This window comes from Lonchura striata, chromosome 4 (assembly GCF_046129695.1).
Source record: "Lonchura striata isolate bLonStr1 chromosome 4, bLonStr1.mat, whole genome shotgun sequence".
Taxonomy (NCBI): Eukaryota; Metazoa; Chordata; class Aves; order Passeriformes; family Estrildidae; genus Lonchura; species Lonchura striata.
The window spans coordinates 10,590,524-10,615,334 of NC_134606.1; the positions used below are offsets into that span (position 1 = coordinate 10,590,524).

At 38.9% G+C, this 24,811-nt stretch overlaps 1 long non-coding RNA gene across 5 annotated transcripts; it reads right to left on the minus strand.

Moving 5' to 3' along the window:
• Positions 1-1,861: 1,861 nt before the first annotated feature.
• On the minus strand, positions 1,862-17,383 carry LOC110481881 (uncharacterized). 5 transcript variants are annotated; one of them, XR_002467333.3, is made up of 7 exons: positions 17,280-17,377; positions 17,083-17,195; positions 13,134-13,258; positions 11,597-11,724; positions 10,283-10,340; positions 8,351-8,605; positions 1,862-2,955 (listed from the first exon to the last, which is right to left on the minus strand). It is a non-coding gene; the product is annotated as an uncharacterized LOC110481881 (long non-coding RNA). The 5 variants fall into 5 exon arrangements; XR_002467336.3 differs by lacking the exon at positions 13,134-13,258 and having other exon boundaries at positions 17,083-17,208; positions 17,280-17,383; XR_002467332.3 differs by lacking the exon at positions 13,134-13,258.
• Between the last annotated feature and the right edge of the window lie 7,428 nt (positions 17,384-24,811).

Below are 24,811 nucleotides of genomic sequence, written 5' to 3' on the forward strand. Positions count from 1 at the left end.
AAACAAGGAGCATATAACACAAAGTTGTTACATATAATCTTAATTTATTCTACAAAAAAAAAAATCCCTTGTATAACAGGATCATCACTCTTTCTGGATGGAAAGACAAAGTAGGAAGCACATATCTAGGTTTTACAAGTCTATTAATTTTGCCTTAGGGCAGACTCTCAGTGTTCTAAATGAAAATGCTAAAAAAGAGTTTGGCTACTTTTTCCAGAGAGTTATTCATTGGATTCACTGACAGAGTGGAAAGGCTTGTCAAGCAGGGTTCTCCAGAAGTCTGCATAATGCTTCACTTTATAATCTGGATGATGAATGTTCAGTAAACCCTTTGAAAATGCAGATAATACAAAGCTAGAAATGACTGTGCATAGGCTGTAGGAGGGGATAACAAGTTAATAATGACCCTGACAAATGCAATGGTCCAAAGGTAGGATGAAATTCAGGGTATGTGAAATTCATCAAGTGCTAGGGTCTAAAGATTAAAAAAAAAGTGGTAGGATGGGCAGGGTGGGGGAACAACAGATTGTATTATTCACATATATGGCAGATAGGACAAAGAATATTCAGATACCAGAGAAACTTGCTAATTACATTCTGACTTACAAGGATTTTCAATTCAATGGAAGGGGAAGAAACTCAGAGAGTAACACATAGTTTCCACACTGAAGATAATTTTAAAAGTTAGGCACACTTCTGTGAAGGATGATATTGTTGATCCTGTCTTTAGGTAGGGATTAAATGAGCTTCACGTGCAATTTTCAACCATGTTAACTATAGTTTAAATTGTCAATTGTGACTTTCCTATTTGCCAGAAAATGTTCTACTCATAAATAACACTCAGTTCTTTGATGGACAGCTGAGAGTTAAGTAAAACATTGTTCATTGGGGTAAGAACAGTGTGCAGTTTTCACTCCCACATCTCAGAAATCATTGCAAAGTCATAAAAACATCAAGACCACTGTGGATACAGAGCATGTCCCCTGCCTCATGGTTACATCTCTCAGGAACTCTCCTGCAAAGTAGTTCACATGTTTTGAATCACAGAATCATAAACTCAGGTTAGAAAAGGCTCTTAAGATCACCAATCCCAACTATAAACTTTGAGGAGCAAGTTATGCCAAATTTCTTCATATTATTCAAGAGCAAAAGTGTGCAAGTGGACAAGGTCCATGGACCAGCTGATAGTTTTTCAGTGCACAACCTATCTTATCTCACAGTAATTTATTTATGTAGCCATACCCCTGTGCTCCATGGAGACACAAGGTAATGAATTCAAGACTCACACAGAATAAATAATTGATTTGAATTTAATACCATACTGAACTCTTTATCATGCACCTGGACAAGAGTCAGGGACTGCATAGAAATGTACAGCAGAGGCACACAGCAATTCCAGCAAGCCTCATGTGGGTCACCCTGGCTGGAGGTCACAGGCTCATTTCCTATGCACTGCTATTGCACAGTTACCTGAAAATTTGTCCAAAATAGATATTTTTCTTTCTTAAAAAACAAACAACAACAACAAAAAAAGTAGGGATCAGATGCTCTGCATGTGTCAGAAAAATAATTTAACAGCAGGACTCGGTGGTCATGGCATGAGATGCTGTCAGGTCACGTCTCAGGTCACTCTTCTAGCTTATTTTTTTCATCACTCTTCTGATTCTCTTCTTCCTTTGGACATTCTTTGCTTCCATCTCACTTGAATATTTTCAAATAATTTATCACAATTTGTCTAATACATCCTTTTCCCAGAATAAGTGACTTCCTTGGCAACAAAGAATATTTTCATATCTTTCGTAATATTTGTGTATTGAATGCATCAGAAGGAATTTATCTAAAGATGATGACAAACTTCACATGAGATTCAAAAACTGATTTATTATGTTTACAGGCTAATAATATTCACCCAGATCATAAAATTTACTGAAATTAAGTAACAGAAACACCCTTAAAAATCTGTAGGATTACTGGTAAGGTATCATTCAGATTATCATAAAACTATTAGAGTCATCCATATGATATATTGCTCTAAATTGAATATACATATACATACCTTATAAAAGCTCCTTATAAATTTAAAAAGCTTTTTCACAATTTTTTTTAAAGGGCTCTTTGATTGCAAGGAAGAGTTCTTCAGAATGATAAGGATTCAATACAGAACTGACATTCTACCTAGAAAGCAGCCAGGTTTTCATATGCAAATTCTCCAGTGTGTTTTGATTTTTACTTCTAAAAAGTGTATTGTGCCGTGTATAGAATGAGTATTTTTGGAATAGTTGCATAATGTTAAATTTTGCCCTTGGTGAATTTTTCTTTGGTTGCCTGAAAAACTATTGCTTCATTTTAGATTTGAAATTACAGATTCATAAGTGCCCAAAGGCCTTTATACATTAACTAGTTAATATGAGATGCCATCATGATTAATGAATGAGGGTTCTTTTTAAAAAGCAATACTTTCAGTACCAGTTTTCATGGCATGAGTCTGAAGTTGCATAAGAAGTGGAAGAAAACAACTTCAAATTTTTCAGGAAAACCTGAAAAATAAACCAACAAAGAGAGAAATGCCAACATAAGTGGATTACAGTGAGATATGTTTGGGTTTATTCTAATATGTTAAAGAGTAATTATTGACATTAGATTAAAAAAAATTTTGGAAAAAGTTGGTAAATATTTTGTGGATGGGTGAACTGAAAACAAGGCAAAAATGCACTTTTAGCTATAATTATCAGCCATTCATATTTAAAAATTAATAGAGGAAACAGGAAAGGAAGTGTCCATGGAGGATGCTCTACTGGAAGGTACTAATGGCTGACATCAGAAGAGTCTAAGATCTAAGTCTCAGATGAAAAAAAAGGCTACAGGCTGACTGTTTTCAATCTCAGAACAAACATCCAGCTTGCTCTGTTGTTAGAAGCAGATGTGAACAGGAGGACCAGCTGGAAGAAAATATACCTGCAAAAAAGAGATAGTTGAATCAGGGTTAGTGATGAGGACTTCAACAGTTTTTAGAACAGGACCCAGGGTTTTATATCATTGGAGGCAGTAAAAGGGGAGTAAAAGGAGAGCTGATGATTTATTTAAAAAATATGGATATTGATCTAGTACCGATATCTAACTGTGATGGACAAAAGCTCTCTAACAGTTTAAAGTTAGAAAGTGTATGTTTATTCAATGCTGGGCAGCATGCAGGATAGCTCCCAAATACACACCAAAGCTTCCAAGTGATTACAGAGCCCTTTTATCCATACAAGTATTGAATACCCAAAATACAAATACATATTCAAAATTTTGGTACATCCCATTCCTTACTTCACAAGCTAATCATTTCAAAAGCTATTAAGCATGCACAGTTTGTTCCTTGAAGTGGGTCGGTGTCCCTTTCATGGGAAGGTGTCCCAAAATGAGGAAGTAAATGAGGTCAAAATGAGGAAGTAAATGAAGTCTTCCTCGTTCTGACCTTTCTACCTTTTCAATGCAACTATGACAAATGAACTCTTGGTAGAACTCCCATTCCTTGTCTTCAATTGGTTTCAGAACAGAGGAGGCCCACAATTGTCTTATGTTCCTAAAAGCTCTTTGTCAGTTTCTATATTCTTCATTATAAACCCAGCTAACTAAACATTGTGCTGACAAGCAATCAATTATTAGTTAACTACTAACTCTTAACTTCATCAAGGCCTACTCATTTATTATTATTATTTTAATTAACTCTAGTAAGGCTTATTTCTAACTAAAATCTTAGCTCCTCTAAAATCTCTAAATTCCTTAAAGTTTACATTTCAGGCAGAGGTGGGTTTAGTGGAGGAAAACAGTCAGACATGCCTGGAGTCCCCCCACACCCAGGGAGGGTGTGCAGCAGCTCTGATTTGCATCAGGTACCAGCTGAGCTGTTGTACAGCCTCTTCCATTCACCTGCCAGGATCCTCTCTACACACACGGTCCGCAAAAGGTACAGAGACACCACAAAGGATATGCCAAATTCTAATTTCTGTCTTCTCCATGTCCATCATAAATTGCTTTATGACATCTTTTGGTTTCAGTCCAGCCACTGGAACCATGTAGAGGGACAGAGGATGGGTCTGACAGTCTTTTCCTGAACTGTTCATTCAAAGACTCTTTGCCTTGCACAGCTTTGTAGCATTTTGAAGCAAAGGTAATGTGCTTTGCAAAGTCATCTTGCTGAAGAAGACAAGAGAATGAGGATTTACATACAATAATGATAGAATTTATAGGAGTAAACTTGACACTGTCTATTACCCCAGTTCTCTCTTGCCTGGTTACCCACTTCTACAAAAATTGGTGGAATTCTGTTCCATTTGAGACATCAAATAAGGATGAAATCAGCCACTGGTTTAACATGTTCTTGAAAAGAGGACAGATTGTTTCTGTAGGAGACTACAAGAGCAAGCTCAACAATGGTCAGTTTGGAGTATGAGATTAATTCTGGACAATTAAGCTTCTCCCCCCTCAGTAACAGAATAATGGAAATGTTCAGGTTCCCTAAAAGGAAGGAAACTATTACTTCCAAGAAATGTCATCAACTAACATGAACTAAAATACTTTTCCCCCGCTTTTTTTTTTTTTTTTTTGCCTTGTGGCAGGAGCTTCTTTTTCTTGCTTTGTTTGAGGTGTCATCACTGTGTGCTACCCTGGTTCTCCCTTCATTTCTCACTGTCAGCTTCCCTACTTGGGATCTGTTACTGCAGACTCTGCTTTCCCTCGCTCCACCAGTGTCCTCTCCTGTTCCTCAAGATTTTTGAGTCCATGTGACATCTACTTCAGCATCACAGCATCACTTTGCTAGTGGCAAAGAATAAAAAAGTGTCTTACTATCATGGAAAGAACCAGCACTTCTCCTGCTCTGTGCTAAAAAAATTGTGGGAGGGAAAAGCAGCAGTTTCTGCAATGCTCACTTTTCCCTGGCACTCATAGCTCCCCTCTTGGACTACAAGAAAAGGAAGTTAAAGAGAAGACATTCAGCCTGACTCTGGGATCTTTACTCTTTTCAGCAGAAATTTGCATATAAAAATCATTACCAAAAAGATAAGGACACTGATGTTGAAATTATTTTAACTATGCAATTCAAGATTTCCTAGAAACGGGGAATGATGCTTTTTAAAATGGCCCAGACCTTTTCATGATTTCCAAAGGCATTGCAAATCATTCTGGTCAAAAATAACAAGTTTCCAAAGGTCAGAATTTCCTACAAAACAGAAATTCAGCTAATTTGAGCTGTTAGTGACATCCTCACTCACAACAGCTTAGAAAATCCAGTTGTTTCTGGTGTCACAGGAAAATGACAAGGAGATTGCCCCATTTGATGGTCTTGTCCACAAAGAATGTATGCTCTAACTTTACAAGTAAAAGTTAAAGTCTTAAAAAGAGTTCCAGAACACTAGTTAATAGCAACACAGGCTATGTACATGCTGCTTAGTCACCTAAATCAGAAAAAGATCAAAAATAAATCTGATTATAATGATTACTAAAGTTAAGACCAACAGACATTGAGGTGAATGAATTGCCACCTTTCTGCAGAAATAAACTCCTTGGAAAACATAATGAGCAATCATGGCTCTGTAAGAGTGCTTATTCATACACCTGCATAATGTATTTAAGGCACTTTTTAAAACACAAAGTTCCAGTTTGTACCTATACTGCCTGAGCTGCATGATTAAGTTTTTTCCTTGGATTTCAAAAATCTATGTGCGAGTGGGAAGGCAGCAAAGAAATTGTAAAGGCTACTTGTATGGCAGTTTAAAAGGCAGATATTTGTAGACATGATTCTGCTTAAAGAAGTCAGCTTAAATCCCCTGTGATGTGGGTTTTAACTTGTGCCCATGAAAGAGGTGTTTTAACTCCTTTTTAGACAGGAAACAAGGGAAGTGTTCTCAATAGTTTGTGGATGATGCCTGCTGAGATCTCAGGTTCTGGCCCAGGCCACAGCTGGGTGTTCTCTTTGCTGTTTAATGCCCACAGGGGTGGAGTCAGAGCATGGCAGGAGAAGCCCCTTCCCTTATCTGGGTTCATCAGCAGCCACAGGGGCTTGGCTGAGCAGGGCAGAGCAGCCCTGGGCTGTGTGTTCACAGGAAGGTGACACACCTGCCTTCTTGCACAGAGCAGATGTGTCAGCCCAGCCCTCTCCAGCTGGCCTCTCCTCTGGCTAATAGGGAGCACTGGAAAAGAAATCGAGTAAATTATTGATTTGTTTTCCTTGATGGGAAATTACTAAAAAAGCAGCTTTATGGAAACTCTTGGGAAGAGATAGTCTGATTTAATTTTGGACATCAATCACTAAATTCTGTGATTTACAAACCAAGATGCTGTTTTGTTGAGGAAATTTCTGCTTGCCAAGAGCTGCACCCTTGGAGCTGCTGCCCGGGGCCCTATTGAGTTTGACTTTTTTGTCCTTGTGTCCTTGACCTAAAGCAGGAATAAAGCTCCTGCTTTAAAGCTGGTTATACTGGCTTGCCATTAGGATGATGGTGTGCCCTTCCATCATTTGGAAAGATGCTGTGAAAGGCCTAGGGGCACCCATCCCTTGCTGGGGTTTGGATACTGGGGTCTGTACACAGGGGTCTGTCCTGGTTCCCAGCCCATGCAATCCCTCACAGTGTAAAGAGGGCCTGTACATTTATGTAAATGTATATACTTATTTTCTGCCTAGCTCTGCAGAGGAGCAGTAACCACACTGCCCATTAAATTGTGTTTACCCTCAGAGACCTCGGGGCCATATAAAAGAACACAAAAGATAATCAAGGCAGGCTCAGAGCAATAGCCAGAGACACAGGCACACTTACAATGAACAACATGATGCTGCATGACAAAAGAGGATTGTATTCCTACCTTCACCTCTGTGAATAGTCTTGTCCCAGTGAAGGACAAGCCAGGGACCACAGAAATAACTCTGGCAGCTTGCCATGTCAAGAAAACTTGTGAAGAAAATTGTCTCTCCTAAGAAGTGGCCTGTGTTGTTGCCTTCACTGCAGATCTATTTTGTTCACTGCTGATATTTTTATACACTGAGAGAAACATTCTGACTAAAGTCAATTGTGTTGTTCAGCCATAAGTTCCCTAACACACATGTCCATCCTAATGAGTAGTTTAGTTGTAGACATCAATTATTTCTGCCTCTTTCCCATGAGAGAGCACCCAGAGTTTTAAATCATGTTTCTTTTCCCAGCGTTTGTCATTCTCATTTGGTTTAGAGGAGCTGAAAAAGAAGTAGTCAATTCCCACTTCCTTCCTTTGCAGAATTGCAGTAATAACCTAGAATTACTGTTCGACATCCAATCTTTTCCAGCAGATGGCTTTCAGCAAATAAATGTGCTCAACTTGCCAAGCTTTGTCCTGAAGTACAAAAGCTATCCACATTATATCAGGATTTTAAGAGTTTTTGTTTTTTTATTGTGATCTATATTTTGTTCATGTATCATCATATGAGATGAGAAGTAAACTCCTATTTATTCAAATTTACATTATGTATCTCATATCAGGTGCAGATTGTAGAAGTAGGAGGTAGAAGCAAAAGAGTGTGAATAGGTCAAACTCAGCCCCAGTTTTTACAGCACCTGATCTCAAGTGTTATAATTAGTTAAGAAAAAATAATCACCTTCCCTTTACCTCACCCAACTTTATAAAAAGGATTTGTCCACCTCTGAGAAACATAAAAGTATTTTAGGAGCCTTTATAAGGGTAAAATGTAATCCAAATGCCTCCCAAAACACAAAAAAATGAACTGAGGAAGGAAATATTTTTTTATGTCCACCACATGACACTAATATATCAAAACCAAACCATGCCAAAAAAAAAAAAAAAAAAAAATCACCCAAGACCATATAAAGATGCTTGCAAGATCTGTAAGGCATCAGCTAAAAAGCACAGTACAATTCAGTGACTGGCAGCTGAAAGTTAAGTTTGGAAAACTCAAACCAGAATGAGGATATGAGATTTTCAAGTGAGGTTAATTATCAATTAAAAAAAAAAAATCCACACAGGACTGGAAATTCTCTATCCCTCAACTGGCTTTAATTTCTGGTCTCTTTATATTGCTAAAACATCCAGGTAGTTCCATACAAATGAATCCACTAAGACTTTTCTATCAGGTTGTACCGCCGCAGTAGCAAGTGGGACTTATCCTTAAAAAGTCTGAGCAGATTCCTGTTCAGAGTTCTGCTTTTTTACCCAGATTGCAGTAAAGTCTCAAACCTCCTGAATATCCTCTCCTCACACCACCCTCCCCAGGCTCTCTTTCATTTCCTAGGACCACCCACAAAATCACTTACACTCTCCTTAGTCTGTTGTGAACACCCACCCACTCCTTTGGCAAAACATCAAAACACATATTTACCTTGACAATCATTTCTTTTCTCTCTCAGATCTTCTTCATTCAAACCTGCACTTGTCCCAGCTGAGCAGATGTATGGTCTTGCTGGTAAGTTTTCTCCCTCTTCCACTCCATTTTTGCCCTTTCTGTCCCATGAGCTTCTTTGTGGCTTTTTTTATTTCCTAAGTTCTTCCTCCAAGGAGCCTGTGCTACTGCTTTGAGAACTACAGGAGATGTCCCTTAATTTCCAGCAAAAGGTCTTGCTAGAGGACAGAGAAACTGTGAAAATAAAAGTCCTATTTTTGATGATAATGTGAATAACTCTCCAGGATTCCTCTTAAAATGTCTACCAGCACTTGCTCAGAACTAAACAAGAATGTGGATACAACATTAGTAGAGGGGAAAACACATGTGAAATTCTGCATTGTGTGGGCACAATTTTCCCTTTTGAGAAAGAAAGGTACTGAGTACTGAAATTCAGAGTGACAAAAATAATTGTGCTCTGTACCTTATTTGACTTCGTTTTTAATTGATTATGGAAGTATTTTTCTCCTTGTATATGCCAATAGCACAAGACTTTCTCATTTCACTGTATCTTGTAACAATTATACTTTTATTGGATGTACATTTTCAGCATGCTGTACATGAACACATGACATATCAGCAGTCATCCTGACACACAGAGCCATGCTGTATCTACACAGGTGTAAGTTTGCTGTGCTGGACACAAGCAGAAGCAAAGTCTCAGGCTCCCACAGGGCTCTGAGCTGCAGACAATTTCCTTTCTTGCTGAAAAACTCTCCAGGGTGTCCCACATTGGTAAGCTTGCACATGCACAGCTCAGAGAGACAAAATCACAAGTTCCTTTATTCAAGTAAGGTTTTGCATTTGTTTTTAGCAAGAGTACGTCTTCATGTCAGAAGGGATATGTGTACCTGAGAGACCTTTTTCAGTAAAAGGTTTTACACACTGAGGTCATAATTTAGAGGGGAAGGATAAGGTTTAAGGCAGACAGTCACCCAAACATTTCAGGATATGACCAAATGAAGTTTACAGAGCCATGCACTAGGTTTGAATGGCTCTGTACATGGAAGGTCCTGTAATCCCAGTATGGACATTCACTGGGGTGGTTTCTGTGTTCCTGATTAGACATGTTCTTATTTTCAGCTCAGAGCTCTCAAGTGCTGCTGTAGCTTCCACCAGCAAGATCAAAGGGCCAAACTGCAACTGAGGGTCAGAATGGCTCAGGGCTACTCTAGGCATATGTCTCACCCTCTCATCTCACCTGTCCTTCTGGCATTGAGAGCAGAAGAAAGGAGCCCCCTGATCAAACATCAGATGTGCAAACATCAGATACCTTCTCTCCAGAGCTGGTTTTCCCAGGTAATACAGTCAGCATACTTAGATTTGGTATTAGTTGTGCAGAAGATACCTGAGGTTCAAAAATATTTCTACAAACAAAGCAGATCCCATGTGAAGGATTCTCTCAGATCAATTCAGGGGTAAAAATGGACAACTTTGGTGGGTATAGACATGACCCAACTCCCTGGAGACCAAAGCTTGCTGGATATGACCCAGCCCTGCTCTGGAAGTAGCTGAGCTGAGCCAGGGCTGAGCCAGTATTATGGTTCTCAAGGCAGCAAACACCCACAGGTCACATGGTGATATATCACACAAAGGTTGTGTAAACAATGCTGGTGGACTGATGAAGTCTCCTCTCAATTCAGCTAGAACAAACTCTTCTCTGCTCCATGTTCTTTAGAAGTTCAAACAACCTTGAGACCACAATGCTTGATGTGTCATATCAAAGTGAATTCTCAGGGATACTTTTTCAAGAGATATGTCAACAGTTCTCTGAAGAGCTATTCGTGTACAGAACCTCTGTCAGGGTAATGTTCTAGAAAGAAGAATAGAGACTCTGCGGATTAATATAAAAATAGTAGAAAGAAAGCTCACCAGCAGAACTGTGAGGACTGGCAAAGGATCCCTCTTGTTTCCATCTCTTTTCCTTAATCTGAAAAGATAAAAAAAACTTTTAATAGTAGAAAGGGAAGGGAAGACTCCGCAATCAAGCAGCAGCCATTATCCTTTTATTCAATGCTGTAGTCTTTCTCCCCACACCCCAAACACAAGAGCACTCACAGTGACAAATTCCTTCCACATAACACTCTTCCAACTTGGAAAAGCATGTACAGAACCTGGAGTCAATAGGGAAAGTAATCTAGCTCAAGTGATTTCTCACAGTGATGGGAATTGAAGTGATTTTCCCGAGTCACAGAAGGAGCAGCACAGCAGACAGGCACTGCAGCAGGAGAGAAGCAGCCCTGTGGGAGAGGGACCATCTAGGGCAAGGGAGCCAAAGAAAAACAAACCATGGTGCTGCACTTTGCATTCTCACTGCCCTCATGGCAGAGCTGCAGCTGAATGTTGGAGGGGAGCCTGTTTCCAGCCCATTCATCCCCCTCCTAGGAGTATCCCTATCTGCTGTCAGCCAGGATCAATGTTTGCAAACATTAAAAATGGCTTATTTATAAAAATATAACAAAAAATGAGGTGGGGAGATAGGTGTGTCTTGAGATAATCAATGAGCATAAAGAAAAAATAGAAGCCCAGAGTACTTGAAAGACTTCTAGTAAGTGCTTTACAGTTTAAAGCAGATAATGAGAATTGCATTCTAGTTGGATGGCTTTAAAGAAAAAATGTCACTGAAAAAGAGTTGATAAATCTAACTAATTTTTTTTTTCATAGTTCTTCCTACTTTTGCTTGAAGAAAGTGAAATTACCAGTACTGCTCCTCTCCACCATATTTATAGAGAAAAGGAACATGTTTCCCAACTTCAAATTGTTTCCCAACTTTAAAGATATTTTGGCAGGAACTCAGCACAGTGAGGATGGAGAGAGAGAACATGTCTGGGAGGAGAGACTCCAGTCTTTCCCTCAGTTATTCAGGTTCCAGCTCCTCAGTGCTCTGTGATCATTTTCTGAGACAGCAGTTCAGTCTCCAGTGTGCTAACTGTAAAAGTTAGGAAGTCATCCTTATTTTGCAGACCATTAAGTTTTGAACTTCAAGGTTACACAAAGCTGTATTTCTAGTTTTACTTGCTACAGGTCTGCAGATCGGATTTACACAAGTTTGAAGAACATTGATTAATGAGATAAGGCAGTAGTCAATGAAAGCAACAAATGGTTGGACTCAGGAGGACTGACTTGAGAACCAATTAATGTGTGGACATGCCAGCTGGGCTGGCAGCACGCAGGGCACTTCACTACCTGCTGCCACTGCTGGCACTGCACCAAGAAGAATCTGAGCATCTGTCAGTCCCCAGGATCCGAAACAGAAAACTGCAACGCAGAGGGCTTCAAAACAAGCCTTGAACATCAAAACTCTCTGCAAATCCCTAGAAGAAAAAAGATAGACATAGTGTGGAAATAACTGTATTAAAAATAAAATATTTAATTGTTTCCTATGCAAAAGAAAGTCTAACATACATGGACTTTTCTCTGTTCCTCTTCCACTGCAGATGCAACTCTTTTCTCAAAATTTATTTTGATTACCTTAATTGACATCAAAATCATTTGTTTTCTCTGTGAATATCTTAAAGTAAGACTTTAGCTACAGGCTTCACTTTTCTCTCCCATTTCCCCCAGTTCATTTTAATAAAGTCAAAATTCCTTCCAAAGAGTTGCTGAATCAGTTAGGAAAAATTATAGTGAGCAAGCCATATTTCACTTAACTGCGTATCATTGGCCTTCAAGGACTTCTCTATTGAAAAACAAAATTTCTCTAACTTTGCTCATTATTTAACCAAAAAGCAGGGAGGAATATCACTATTCTGCCTCCCCTTTCCTGCTGAAAGGAACACAGTCTAGATATGAGCTACTGCCAGGAGTTGACACCATCAGTCTTAAAAGGAGAAAATTGATTTTGCAATCTCACAGTGAATACACAAAAGCAGCAAGTTGATCAGGGCTACCCTGTGGTCATGTGCCCAGTAGGAACCACTATTGCTTTCAGTAGATAGGTTTTGATGGGATGCGAGGTGAAATATCAGGAATCAGTGTCAAAAACTAAGTTTTTAGTACTTAATCACCATAATCTTCATTTCAGAAAAGATATTTTGACTTTCACTTGAAGACAGCTACATTGCAAAGAGGCACACAGTTCAGAACTCAGTGAATAAATTAGAAAATAAATTAACGAAATTACCATGTTTACTTTTCTTTCTCCCATGCTTCATCCCTTTGACTTTACTTTCTAAAATATCAGACTTAACCTCAGCATTTAAATATAAACGTCAACTAAAATTGACTTGTGCTGCAAGTTGTACCTACATCTGAGATGAATGAACTGAGTGTTATGAGGGGTCTTTTTGCAGGTCCTGCATGAGACTTTCTCAGGCCATAATCCAAATTACTGGATCCTTCTAAATCATTAGAAAATATTCTGTAAGATATAGTAGGCGTTTGACTGGGTTATCAATGAAGAAGAATGACTATATGTTTGGATTAAAGAGATAATAATTCTATAATGTTTGCTTCAGAGAATGAATCACAGAAAACACAGCTTTCAGCTGAGGTGTTTATGTCTGTATTATGCATCAGCAGGCTTGATCATAGTGGAACTTTAATGAGACATTTGTGTAGAGCAGTTGAAGTCGTCTAATTACAGACTTTTCTAGGAGCATCTTTTGTTCCCAGTGGGACCTGGCCTATTTTCAGAGTAGTCTGGCTGGAAAGAAAGGATTAGTTTACCTGTCTCCATTCCTGAAAGCTAACATGACTGAAGGCAGTGCCCCTTTGTACTTACCAGGAAAATTCTCTCCTATTAGATGCTAAGCTCAGATTAATGCTTTAATTGTTGGAAATCTAGAATATGTTTGATTGAAGTTCAGCAATAAGAAGAGATGCAACTGATGGAAGTTTGTGTGCTCACTGAAATTTAGAAAAAAAATTTGAAAACTTCTGTCATTTTCAAGCAAAAAAACTTGCAAGTTTTATCTGAGTATATCTTACCATTCCATGTCTTCATGGATATCATAGTATATCTTCATATATATCTTTATTTATCAAATAAAGATATCATAGGGTGAAGACACCATGGTGGTGGAACTATCTTATACACAAACTGTTGACTAACTTACAAGCCACTAATTTTGCTGAGGCCACTATCAGTAGTCAGGTCCCCACAAGGGAAGCTCCTCAAAGAGAGCTGAGTGTGTAGTCAGGTAGCTGAACTCTGAGTTGCATGTGGAAGACATGACATGTCCTAAAAACAGTATTCAAAATGTTTATAAACCCAAGATGGGTTTAGAAGATGGAATGGTAGACCAAGAGATGGATGCAAGTCAAATTTCAGCAAAGGTTGAGTGCCTACTCTACACTGGCCCTTGTCCCATCAAAATGTTTGCCTTACTCTGGCAAGCCTAGGAAATTTTTTGTGAAGAGGTAGAAGTGAGATCTTACTGCTCCATTTGCTTTTGTGTCCAGGTTTTTACCATTTTACCATTGCTGCTGGAATTTTGGAAACAAATTCCAAACCTATTATAAACTCCAGTAATTACCAATCTGAGGACAGAGATTTTACAGATGACTAAAAACAATCTTCTTGAGACCTTATAAACAGCTGTCCTAAGTGAGTTCCTTTGAGCTGTCCTGGACCACAGGCTGCACCAACACCTCCCTCGGTGTGGGACTCTAGGAGCTCACAAACCCTTCATCTGGCAATATCTGAAAGACCATTGCTGATGACAAGATTTAGGCTGACACCCCACAGGACATTCCTCAAGGTGCAAGCCATGCCTGATGAGAAACACAAAGGGACTTGCATTTCACCGAGTTTTTGATAAGTACCTTTGTGCACAAAGATTTATACATCTCTGAATTTTGCACCTTTATTTGCACTCTTACCCTTTCCCATCCTGGTCTCTATGTAAATAATCACAAATTTATTCCAATCTGATTTTCCTATCCATGCTTCATCTATATAAAGTAACAGACTCAACTTTGTCATCGAGGTCTGTTGAGGTTGTACTTTCATAAATTCCTATTAAAACCTTAGTTTTGTCAATCACCTTGATGGTGATCCTTTAAGTGGCCAAAACCACTCATTTGTAACACAGGTGAAAATAACTTTTTTTTAAGTCAGTAAAATTTATGTCCTGTTGCCACTGTGAAATCAAAGAGAATCAGTTAAATCACTGAAAACTTGATTATGATAATTTAACCATCTACTAATTCTCCCACCTCTCATCCAAAACCTTGTAGATTGGTTTGATGGTGAAAAGGCATGCAAATCCTAGCATTGTCATGGATTGCACAACCATGATAATAAGCCTGTAAGCACCAATAACTATTAGGGGGGAAAAAAAACTTCACAGAAAATTGCATTAATGATAATGAAATCAGAAAGCTGAGAGTCCACTACAGTATTTCAATCAGTTTGCAAAACAACATAGCATTAGAAAATCAGTATGTTATTTCTGATCCAACAAATGAAAGCTGATATCTACCTAACTGTTAAATTGACAGACATGTTTTCATAAACAGTAGCATACTTTTATGAAAGGCCCCTAGCTGATGTGCAAAAAATAGTAATACCCCTTTTTGTAACCAGAAGCTGTTTAGGTAAGAAAGGAAATTCCCTATGTATTGGCTTTTAAAATTCCTCAGAGGAGATCCAGGAACATCCATCTCTTCTTGACAAGTGATAGTATAGAGAAAAATTATCACTAAGCATATTGTGATTGCCACAGAAATCAGAAAACACTCTCTGGCAGACTTGACAGGGAACCAAATCCTAAAAGCAAAAGATTTTATGTGAAAATTCTCTTTCTCAGCAGGACTCTGTGCCATGAAAATCAGCAGTTGTAATGTCTCAAGCAGTTATTTTCAGATCATATGGAGTACTAAGTGATCTCAGAGATAACCAGGAACAACATATGCACTGATTTAATATGAAATATTTTAATTGTTCTGAGAAAAGGAGTAGGATGCCGATGTCACAGGCTGATTAAATATAGCCTTTACATTGAACAGGAGTACATTCATGCTTAGATAAAGTAAGAGCTGCATGGCAGATTACCAAATTGGGAAAAGCATTTGGGCTCATATCTCCCCCTGCATTGCCACGTCCTGTACATTCACACCCAGCTCTCCCTGCAGCCAGCACCTCCTCCAGCGTTCATTAGGTCTTGTAGCGTGTTCCTCACTTGTCTGCTCACTTAGTCAGTCCCAGCAGGGGAAATATTTGCAGTAGGGTGTCTTCTGTAATAATCTAGATAGTATTTAGAGTCTGCAGACCACTTTTTCCCTCTGCTGCAGAAGTTCAGTTGTGCGTGGGTGGAATTCATCTTACCCAAATATGGTCCACAGAGAAAGAAATAAGCACTGCTGGGCAAGAATTTTCGGCTCTATTTTAGGCGCTGACCTCAGGATGAGATTTGTGTCACCAAGCACCTATTTCTCTTCTCTGACAGTGCAGTGAGCCTGTGTTGACTCACTCAGATGTAGGAGTCTACAGCTGGTCTGGTGAATACTGCCTGGAGTCTCGTGAAGGCAAGGGCAAGACTTTGGACTGGAGGTAAACTCTTACGAAAAGCAAATGCAAGCATCAGCTGTGAGTAGCAGGGCAGACTGCTGAGGAGATAAAGTGCATAAGGACTGAGGAATGCACTTGACTGCTGGTGGTAGATTTTAAAGCAGCCCTGCTACAAATATTCTGAGATTCAGAAATACCTGAGCTTTTACCTGCTAATTTTAATCTTGTTCTGGTGTGCTTTTGTCTGAGTTTTGGTTACACACTGCCAAGTCGAAAGTTTGATGTTTCAGTGATTACAAAGGACTTGCTTAAATTTGATAGCTGCAATAAGGACAAAATTCATTAATTTAAAAGACAATAGCTATTCCTAAATAACAGCTTACATAGATGAGAGACAGATGGAAGAGCATGTTATTGAACATCAGCAACATAGGAGGTGGACACTTTACCTGCCTGGTAAATTTATCTGATTGAGACTTCTCCCAGCATCTCATTTGTAATAATGTATCAATACCTCTAAAAAACCCTTTTTTTGTATGTATATTGGAAAACAAATAACTGCACATTTTAGTTTATTTATCAAAGTATTATATTAAAATGCATGAATGCACTTATGCCAATATAATTATTTCGGTTTGGTTTTTTTTTTGGGGGGGAGGGGTGGGTCTGGGTTTCTGTTCATTTGTGTTTGTTTTGATATTAAAAAATCTTTTAACTTCCATTGTATAAAATGACAAAAATGTCTGTCTTTCATGACTGTCAATTCTTCCAAAATGTTTTTATGTAGACTGTGGCATTCTCAGCACTCATCAAGGATGTCACCAGTGCCAGCAGCCAGAGCTGACTGAAGACAAGCCATTCAAATGAGAACTTTCTGACACAGGTAAATAAAAATTATCACAGGAATCCAACAATAGAGTAGAAACTGCAGACGACTGTTGGCTAGAAAAACCTAGTATTCCTGAGAGTAAAAATTTTTTTGAACTGTCCATTCTTTGAGAATAAGGGTGAATGTATACCTTGAATGGTAGCATACACAATCTACATTACAGCTACATGGAATAAGACATTTCACACAAATTCAGAATCATATTCTGTCATTAAAATCTCACTTCATATTTTCACTTCTGAAAACATGTAAGAGTTTCTCTAGAAGAAAGTTGGAAATCTTTGTGTAGATACTGTGTACCTTGGCCTTATTCCAAGGCAAAAAACTTACATTTTGGAAAGCAGAAGCTGCAGTCACAGAGCGAGATTCCTCTTCCTCCAAAACTTCATTGCCATTTCTGTAAAACTTGAGAAATGGCACAGCATAAGGTAGAAAGATGAAGTCTGAAATCAAACACTATAAAGTATTAAAAGTTATATTGAATAGTCAGTTGAATAGCTTAAAAGTTTGCATCATTGTACACTCACCCATGAGCTCCAGTTGATGTGTCAGTACTACCAGAGAAAAAAAGCTGATCTATTTCTTTTTATTTGGATCATGTCACTTCTCCAACTGCACAACATGAGCAGCATTCTAAAACCAGTGAGCATTGCACTTGCTTTGTAGCAGAAGAATTTGGCCTCATTTTTAAAGAGCTTTCTAAGGGCTTCTTCAACTGCAGAAATTGGCCCACTTTCCTCATAGGCAAAATATCTGACAGAGCCTTATTTTTTTTGCCATAGCTACAATACAGTTTGTAAGATATTTTTACAAAGATTCAACTTTATTTCCCCAGTTATACATTTGATGGGAGCTTGGCACTCCAGATCAGTTCTTGAAGCCTTAAGATTTTTACAGCTACTTATTCCAAACTGGACTATATTCTCAGAAATTTTGGGGATAACCAACAATCAATTGATTTGATTTGCAGAGTTTTGAATAAAGCATTGGATTCATTTTTGTGCAGAGCTGCATTGAGTGCTCACTGCACAAGCATGACCACAATAGTGCATTCAGGTACATTTATCCACCTATGGATGTCTGTAACTGAGCTTTCTTCAACACATAAGGAATATTGGATTTTAATGCTTTAAGACTTATTTCGTGCTACTTTTTTCGATGCTTTTATTCACATTAAAAATTGGAGTAGATGAAACCTTGTAGTAAAAAATTGTCTCTTTTGACTACTAGGAAGCAGTGAGTGAGTAGGGGGAAAAACACAGTCCTGCAGTATAGAACAAAGTAATGAAACTTTTACTAATGTAAATCTATGCACAGTTTTGTGCATTTATTTCACAAGCAAAGTGACATCACTTTAAAATCACAACCTTGCTCTCCTGTCTCTGCGTGTTTTCCAAACTGAAGTGTTCCTTGGTCTTTGGCATACATGACCATTTGATAATGGCATTTTCTGTGAATTTCTTTCCTTTTATTCCATATTTTACTGGCAGTTATAAGGCTCATAACTGGCAGTTATAATGTTCATTCTTGCATTCTGTTTAAGGGGAAAAAAAAAGAAAGAAGATATAAAATAGGAAAAGGGGTAAGAGAAAAGGATGAAGGAAGAAAGAAGTAAGAAGGAAAAATAAGAAAGAGGAGGGGGAAAAAGTATTTTCAACAAGAACTATTAAGATTTGAATGTAGCTGCATTTTCATCTCTTACAAGAAAAAAACCCAATTCTATACATGTATAGAATAGCACTCCAAGCATAGCACTCCAAGGCATGGAGTTGAATACTGATGTCACAATATTTTCCCTTAGAAAATTGAATTGAATGAATTTGGCACAATGCAATATTGCAACGTTCACTTCTAGTCATCTTTCGTATTTTTGCTTAGCTGAAAAGAGAAAATTATTCTGTGGAGCTGAATCCAAATACAAGACAAATGTATTTATTGCACTTGCTTTATAGATGTACAGGTAAATTACTTTGAATGCCCATGTAACAGAAAGTGATTTGTTTAAATGGAAAAGCTTTTGTGTTTATTCTGTGAGACATGAAAATGTATCACTGAACACATGATTATGCTGAAGTAAGAGGGATTTGAAGCACACAAACATGCCACATCTCCTGAACGGGCAGGGTTATTTGATGCATTTGCAAACACTCAGTATTTCAGAGGTGTGTCAAGTCCTAATTCGTGTTCTTTTTTAATAATACTGCCCAAGAAGCAGCACTTTTAAAGAAGATTTTAGCCACAAGTGAAGTCTCATTGACAAAAAATCCAAAAGTAACTCTGTGTTTTCATCAAGAGCTATTTTGAAAATCCCCAGCTCTCATAAACAGAAATATCTGTAATCATGATCTGACCCCACTGGCTCCATGAGCTCACAGTGGGCAGTAAAGCAGAGCAGGGGCTCAGCCCCACTCTCAGCCACCTACAGCTCCAGCAGCCACGACCCTGCCAGCAAAGACTCACACCAGGGAAACTGCCTTGTAGAGAAACAGTATTATTTAGTCCTGTATAGTGCAATTTTAGCACAGCTCTATTGCTTTCAGGACTCAAAATCCTATCTTTGCATGCTAGTTTGCTTTAAATTCACTTGCACATCTCAGTGATTAGTCTAGACACATTCTCTGGGCTTTAGAAACCACAACTGAGAAAATATCAGCATTTGCACAAACACTTAGACCCACAAGTGCACTTTAAATTCAGCTCTGAGACTTTTGCCAAGGGCTCGTGTCAGCTGGTTCAGCTCCATACCAGCAGAAGTGTTAACTCACTCCTCTGGGGGTGTGCATCAGCTGCCTACAGGTCAGAGTGGTGCCATTCCCAGGAGACACCCAGAGCAGTGCAGACTGTGTGCCAGCCTCCTTTCCCAAGCAGAAATCAATGCCAGTGATAATACATTCCATTAATAAAGATAATGCCCAGAGACATCATTCAAAATCAAATCACTAGAAATTATATTGATTTCTTTCTGAAAGAGAATAAACCTGAGAAAGAGCTTATAAACTCTACACTGTAACACTCTTTTCTATCGTATTAAAGAGGTTAATACAAATAATATTTGCTATTATAGTGTCTGTGTCAGAAGGTGATAGACCTGGAAATAACTCTTTTCTGATGAAAGGGAGAAATGAGGGATTTTTGGGTTTTTTTAGTCATTCTGGGAAAATTACTTCTATGTTGTAGATTTAAACAGATTAAGAGCTAGCAGTGCATCAAACCCAAATATAGATAAATATTGAAAACCACTTCTAGTTCTAAAGCTACCCCAGTTAAAAATTACTTGAGTTTTATGGCCAGACTTTTTTTGGGAGACATGTTCTTAACACAGTTTTTGGGTCTGCATTGAGTAGCAATGTAGAAAGGGAAAATTAGCAAGAATAAGCAGTAAGGTTCCTAATGAAGTATATAAGTGAAGTGGCAGCTCTCTTTGCATTGAAGAGAATGTGAATTGTTCAATAATTTTTCCTTCAAGAAACAAATATGGAGTGAAATAGGAATTACCACTATTGAAAATAGTTCAGCTGCACTTCTAAACACTTTTAATCTCTGAATGTCATGAAAATATTATTTTGTTAGTTCAAGATAGTCAGGAGGAAAGTGAGTCAAGAGGAATGTAAGATAGTTACTGGATTATGTAGATGTGTAGTGGGTTAACCCTGGCTGGATTTCAGGCACACACCAAAGTTCCTCTATCCCTCTCCTCTGCAACCCTGCAAGGGAGAGAAAATAATAATGAAAGTTTCATAGGTTGAGATAAGGGCTGGGAGAGATCACTCGCCAAATTCCATCACAGGCAGAGCAGACTTGAATTAGTAATATTAATTGAATTTATTACTGACAAAATCAGAGCATGATAATGAGAACTAATACCTTAACAAAATTTCCCCTCAGCCCTCCCTCATTCCCAGCTCTACCTCCTCCCCCCAGAAGTACACAGAGACAGGGATGGGGGTTTTGGTCTGTTCATCACACAGTTCCTGCTGTGCTCAGGGAGAGGAGTTGTGTCCCTGCTCCCTCCCATGGGAGAGAGTCCCCCATGAACATCTCCAATGTGGGTCCGTCACCCAGGCATCAGCCCTCCCAAAACTGCTGCAATGTGGGTCACTCTTCCCTCTTGGACCCAGTGTGGGTCACTCTTCTGTGTTTGCCCTGCTGGCCATGGGGGAAGCTTCTGGCAGCTTCTCACAAAAGCCACCCCTGTATCTCCCCTGCTACCAAAACCTGGCCATAAAGGCCCAAACAAACCCAGAAGCTACTTGATTTCCTTCTCTTGACAAATAGGCAGACAGAAACAGGGAAATATTCAACAAACACAGTCTTCAAAAGAAGATGAAAGGACCTGGTTCATCACTGTGAGACTGAAAAGCTAATGCACAACTTTCTGGTTCTCTATCTTGTTTAGTCTTCTCTGTAATCAAGTAACTACAACTATTAACCTTAATAATAAAAAAGACAGTGCTTAAGCTTGAATAAGATAGTTAAAAAAAAAAAAAAAAAAAACACAAAAAAACACAAAACCAACCAAAAAAACCCAGAAAATACTTACGTAAGTTCAAGTTGTCCCTGTGAGCTGGGACTGCAATAGATGAACTCCAGATTTATTTGCTGCCTAAATTATACTACATTTCTCTAAATAGCATTTCCTGGCTCAGACTGACCCAAAGGCACTCACTCTGACATGCATCAAGAACTGAGTGGTGCAGTCTCAGGCAGTGCACAAGTATTGCTTTTGAGAATTATGGGGGACAGGTGAAAACAGAAACCTTGGAAAGAGGATGTTGCATATCCATTTTTTTAAAGTGGGTGGAGTAGGAAGGCAGAAATGCCAGAACATTAACCTTGTCAGGCTAGCCCTAACACTCAAAATACTGCAACAAAAAACCAATTTTACAAGCCTCTAAAAAGCCAGCAACATCATCATGAATATCTCAAGGCCAATTGACATCAAACAATGCATTTTATGCAAAAATAGATCCAAAACACTTAAAATAAATAGATGTGATATGCTGCATTTTTACCTTAAAGACCATAAAAACCTACTAATTTGACATTTTATGTGAATTAGGTTGAGGAATATCCTGTAGATTAGGGGTCCTAGGCTCAGTTTCCTAAGCTAGTACTGCCATTAATAGCAAAAAGTGCCTGACTGCTCTCCTGAGCAGCATGTGGGTAAATAGGAGGCATTTTGCTGTCTAACAGTAAGGTTTTAAAGTAGCTTGAATACTCTCCTAGAGGTTTTTTTTTTCCTAAATGATTGCTCTAGCTGAAATTATTAGAAGCTATATACAATTGCCTGAAAACCTAATGCCAAGAGTGATCAGTGTTCACTGACAAACTAGAAGGATGTCCTGTGGCTTCCTGCAAAAATCTGTCCCGTGTCTGGCACTCCTCAGCATTCCCATTAATGCCTCATAAAAGACCTGTATACAATCTGAAGTTTAATGTGAGTTTCAAGCTCCACAGATGTAGAATTAAAATTCATCAGATGGAGTCTGAAATAAATAGGATGCACTTTGGCAAGGACAGGTGAAAAGGTAGGAATAGTCAGCTGCACAAATAGAAGATTGAAAACCACTGGATGAAATTAAGTTTTGGAGAAAAGGTTCAGATCTGCAAATGGAAGGGTTTGCAGTGTCACACACCTGCACTGTTTCTACCTACCTCTTTCTGACATTTAGAAGCAGGTGGGTTTTATGCAAGATGTGAAGTAATCCTCACCTTCCCTCCAGCTTTGGCATGTTCTCAGTGGTAATCCTGCCTTTCATCCAGAATATGATCATTAGAGAAAGATGGGAACACTGGAATACAAATCAGAGAGTGATAAGGATAATCAGAGCCCAAGGAAAAAGGCTTCTCAGGGGTAGTTGACAGAATTGCAGTTTTTTAGGCTAGAGAACACTAAAAGAAAACAATTGTGGGATGTATAAAAGGCTCTTGAAATTACTTTGAGAGCATTTCCCAGTGAGGGACACATCTTCCAGGACTCTGTAACACACTGTTTCTGGTAAGCAAAGCAAGTATTCACCTAATACAGGCCTGATTTTGGGTACTGGGTGGATCCATTCTCTTCATTCTAAATATCTAAGCAGCATTTCTTATTATGGATCACATTGAGAAGTGATGTACAATCAGTTACAAAATGAAAGTGTATATGCTCAGTCACAGGCAAGTAACCAAACAGGCTGGTGAATAGCATATTTTTCCGGTGGAATGCTGCATATGGAAAACATCTTTGCCTCAAAACATGATTCACATACTATAGGAGGATCCACAGCAAACTCTTAAAGTTTGGTGATGTAGCAGTGTAGTCAGCTGATAGCAGAAGTTGTATTTGTAGGCCTCCAATCCATTCCAGCTGTGTACTTACTAAACCATATCAAATTAAAACTGAAAGGGGAAGAGGAGAATGAAATACGTGGCAAAAATTCAACTACCAGGTGAAGTGGCTTAGACTGTGACCCACCAGCCTTTTCTGGCAGAGAAGCTCCATGGCAAATGGAGCTTTCCCTCAACACCTCTGTCTGTCCAGCTGTGCAGCCCTCTCACCTCCATTAACTTTAGCAGCCTTTTAAACACCTCATTCAGGAAGAGACACCAACTTGTCAGTGAATTATTTAGCTGGGGTTCTGAGTGCTTGCAGTCATTTTCATGGTACATCCATGTGTTCTTGATATTTTCTTGATCTTACCTTCTTGCTTCTCTGCCCCTTTCATGAGTACAAGCTTTCATATGAACAGCCAACAACCACCACCCAGGTACTCCTTGCTGGTGCTTTGTGAGATGCTGGACAAGGGACCCTTGATATCCTCCAGAAAGGAGCTGAACTACTTAAAAGGGATCTTAGATAAATGAACACAGACATCCTTTCCTGGAGAAATGGTGAATGTGTATATTTTAAGAGCATGTTTTCTGTTGCTGGGGATGAAGGTGGTGAGGATGAAGCTGAGCCTGCCCAACAGCTGCATCTCTGTCTCTCCACGTCTGCAGAGAGGGAACATCTTGTGACAATTGCCTGGTAAAGAGCATCGTGTCTCCATCCTGAGTTGTCTGCACTCTGCTAAGATGTCTCCTGCCTTCACTTTCAATTCATTTTTTGTAGTTGAACAGCTTTTGTTTGTGCTTCCACTTGCCCAAGCATCAGACAGAATAGCTTTGCCTTCCATCTTTTGTAAAAAAGCACTTGTGGTTTTGTAGATGATGTAGGCTTCTGGGGGGGGGGGAAGATTAAAATTTTCCAGCAAAACAAAGAAGAACCTCTGACTGAAGCATTTAAATTCCAAGTGTTGAGAGAGGGAACAAAATGTAAGCAGAAAAGAAAATGCTTTCCCATTCTGGGCGCATTTTTCTGCAAACACTCCTCATAACCCTGGGCTTGAATGGCAGCTGAGTAGCAGCGCTGCTTGCAGCAGTGTTTATTACCAGAGGCAAAAGCTTTTGCTATAGCTCTCCTTTTAACTTTTGCAAAAAACATTGTCAGTCATGGTGAAGACATTGACAGAAGCATCAGAGAATGTGTAGAATGTAAATATTTGTGTTGTGGCTGTAAAACAGACAAACTAAAAAGGCCTAACTTCTCTGAAGTTCTTGGGGAGTGAACCTCAGAGCTGTGAACCCACTGGATGAGCTGCTCCCCAGAATGTCTGTGTAGGCAGCTTATTTCTTCAGCAGAAGAGTATTAATCATAATGAAAGCTGATTATGTTATTACAGGCTGATTATTATATTGCAGGCAATAAGAGGTGTACTATCACAAAACTGTACACACATACAAAGATCAGTAATTTCCCCCATTTCTTACATCACTTCCTAGAAAAAATCTACCTGCAGAAAGGCTTTTGTCTGGCAATCTTTCAGACAGGAGTCTGTCCACACAGAGGCCTTCTACAAGAAAACAAAAACAGAAATGTTCCTGACAAATGACCTAAAAGAATCTTGCATCTATGCTGTGACCCAGCAAATCCATGCAAAAGCACCTGTCAGGCATTTTTTGGGGAAAGGGTTAGCATATCTGATAAACACATGGTGGGAGGGTGGTTTCCTCAAAGGCTGGTTAGCAATTTTTAATA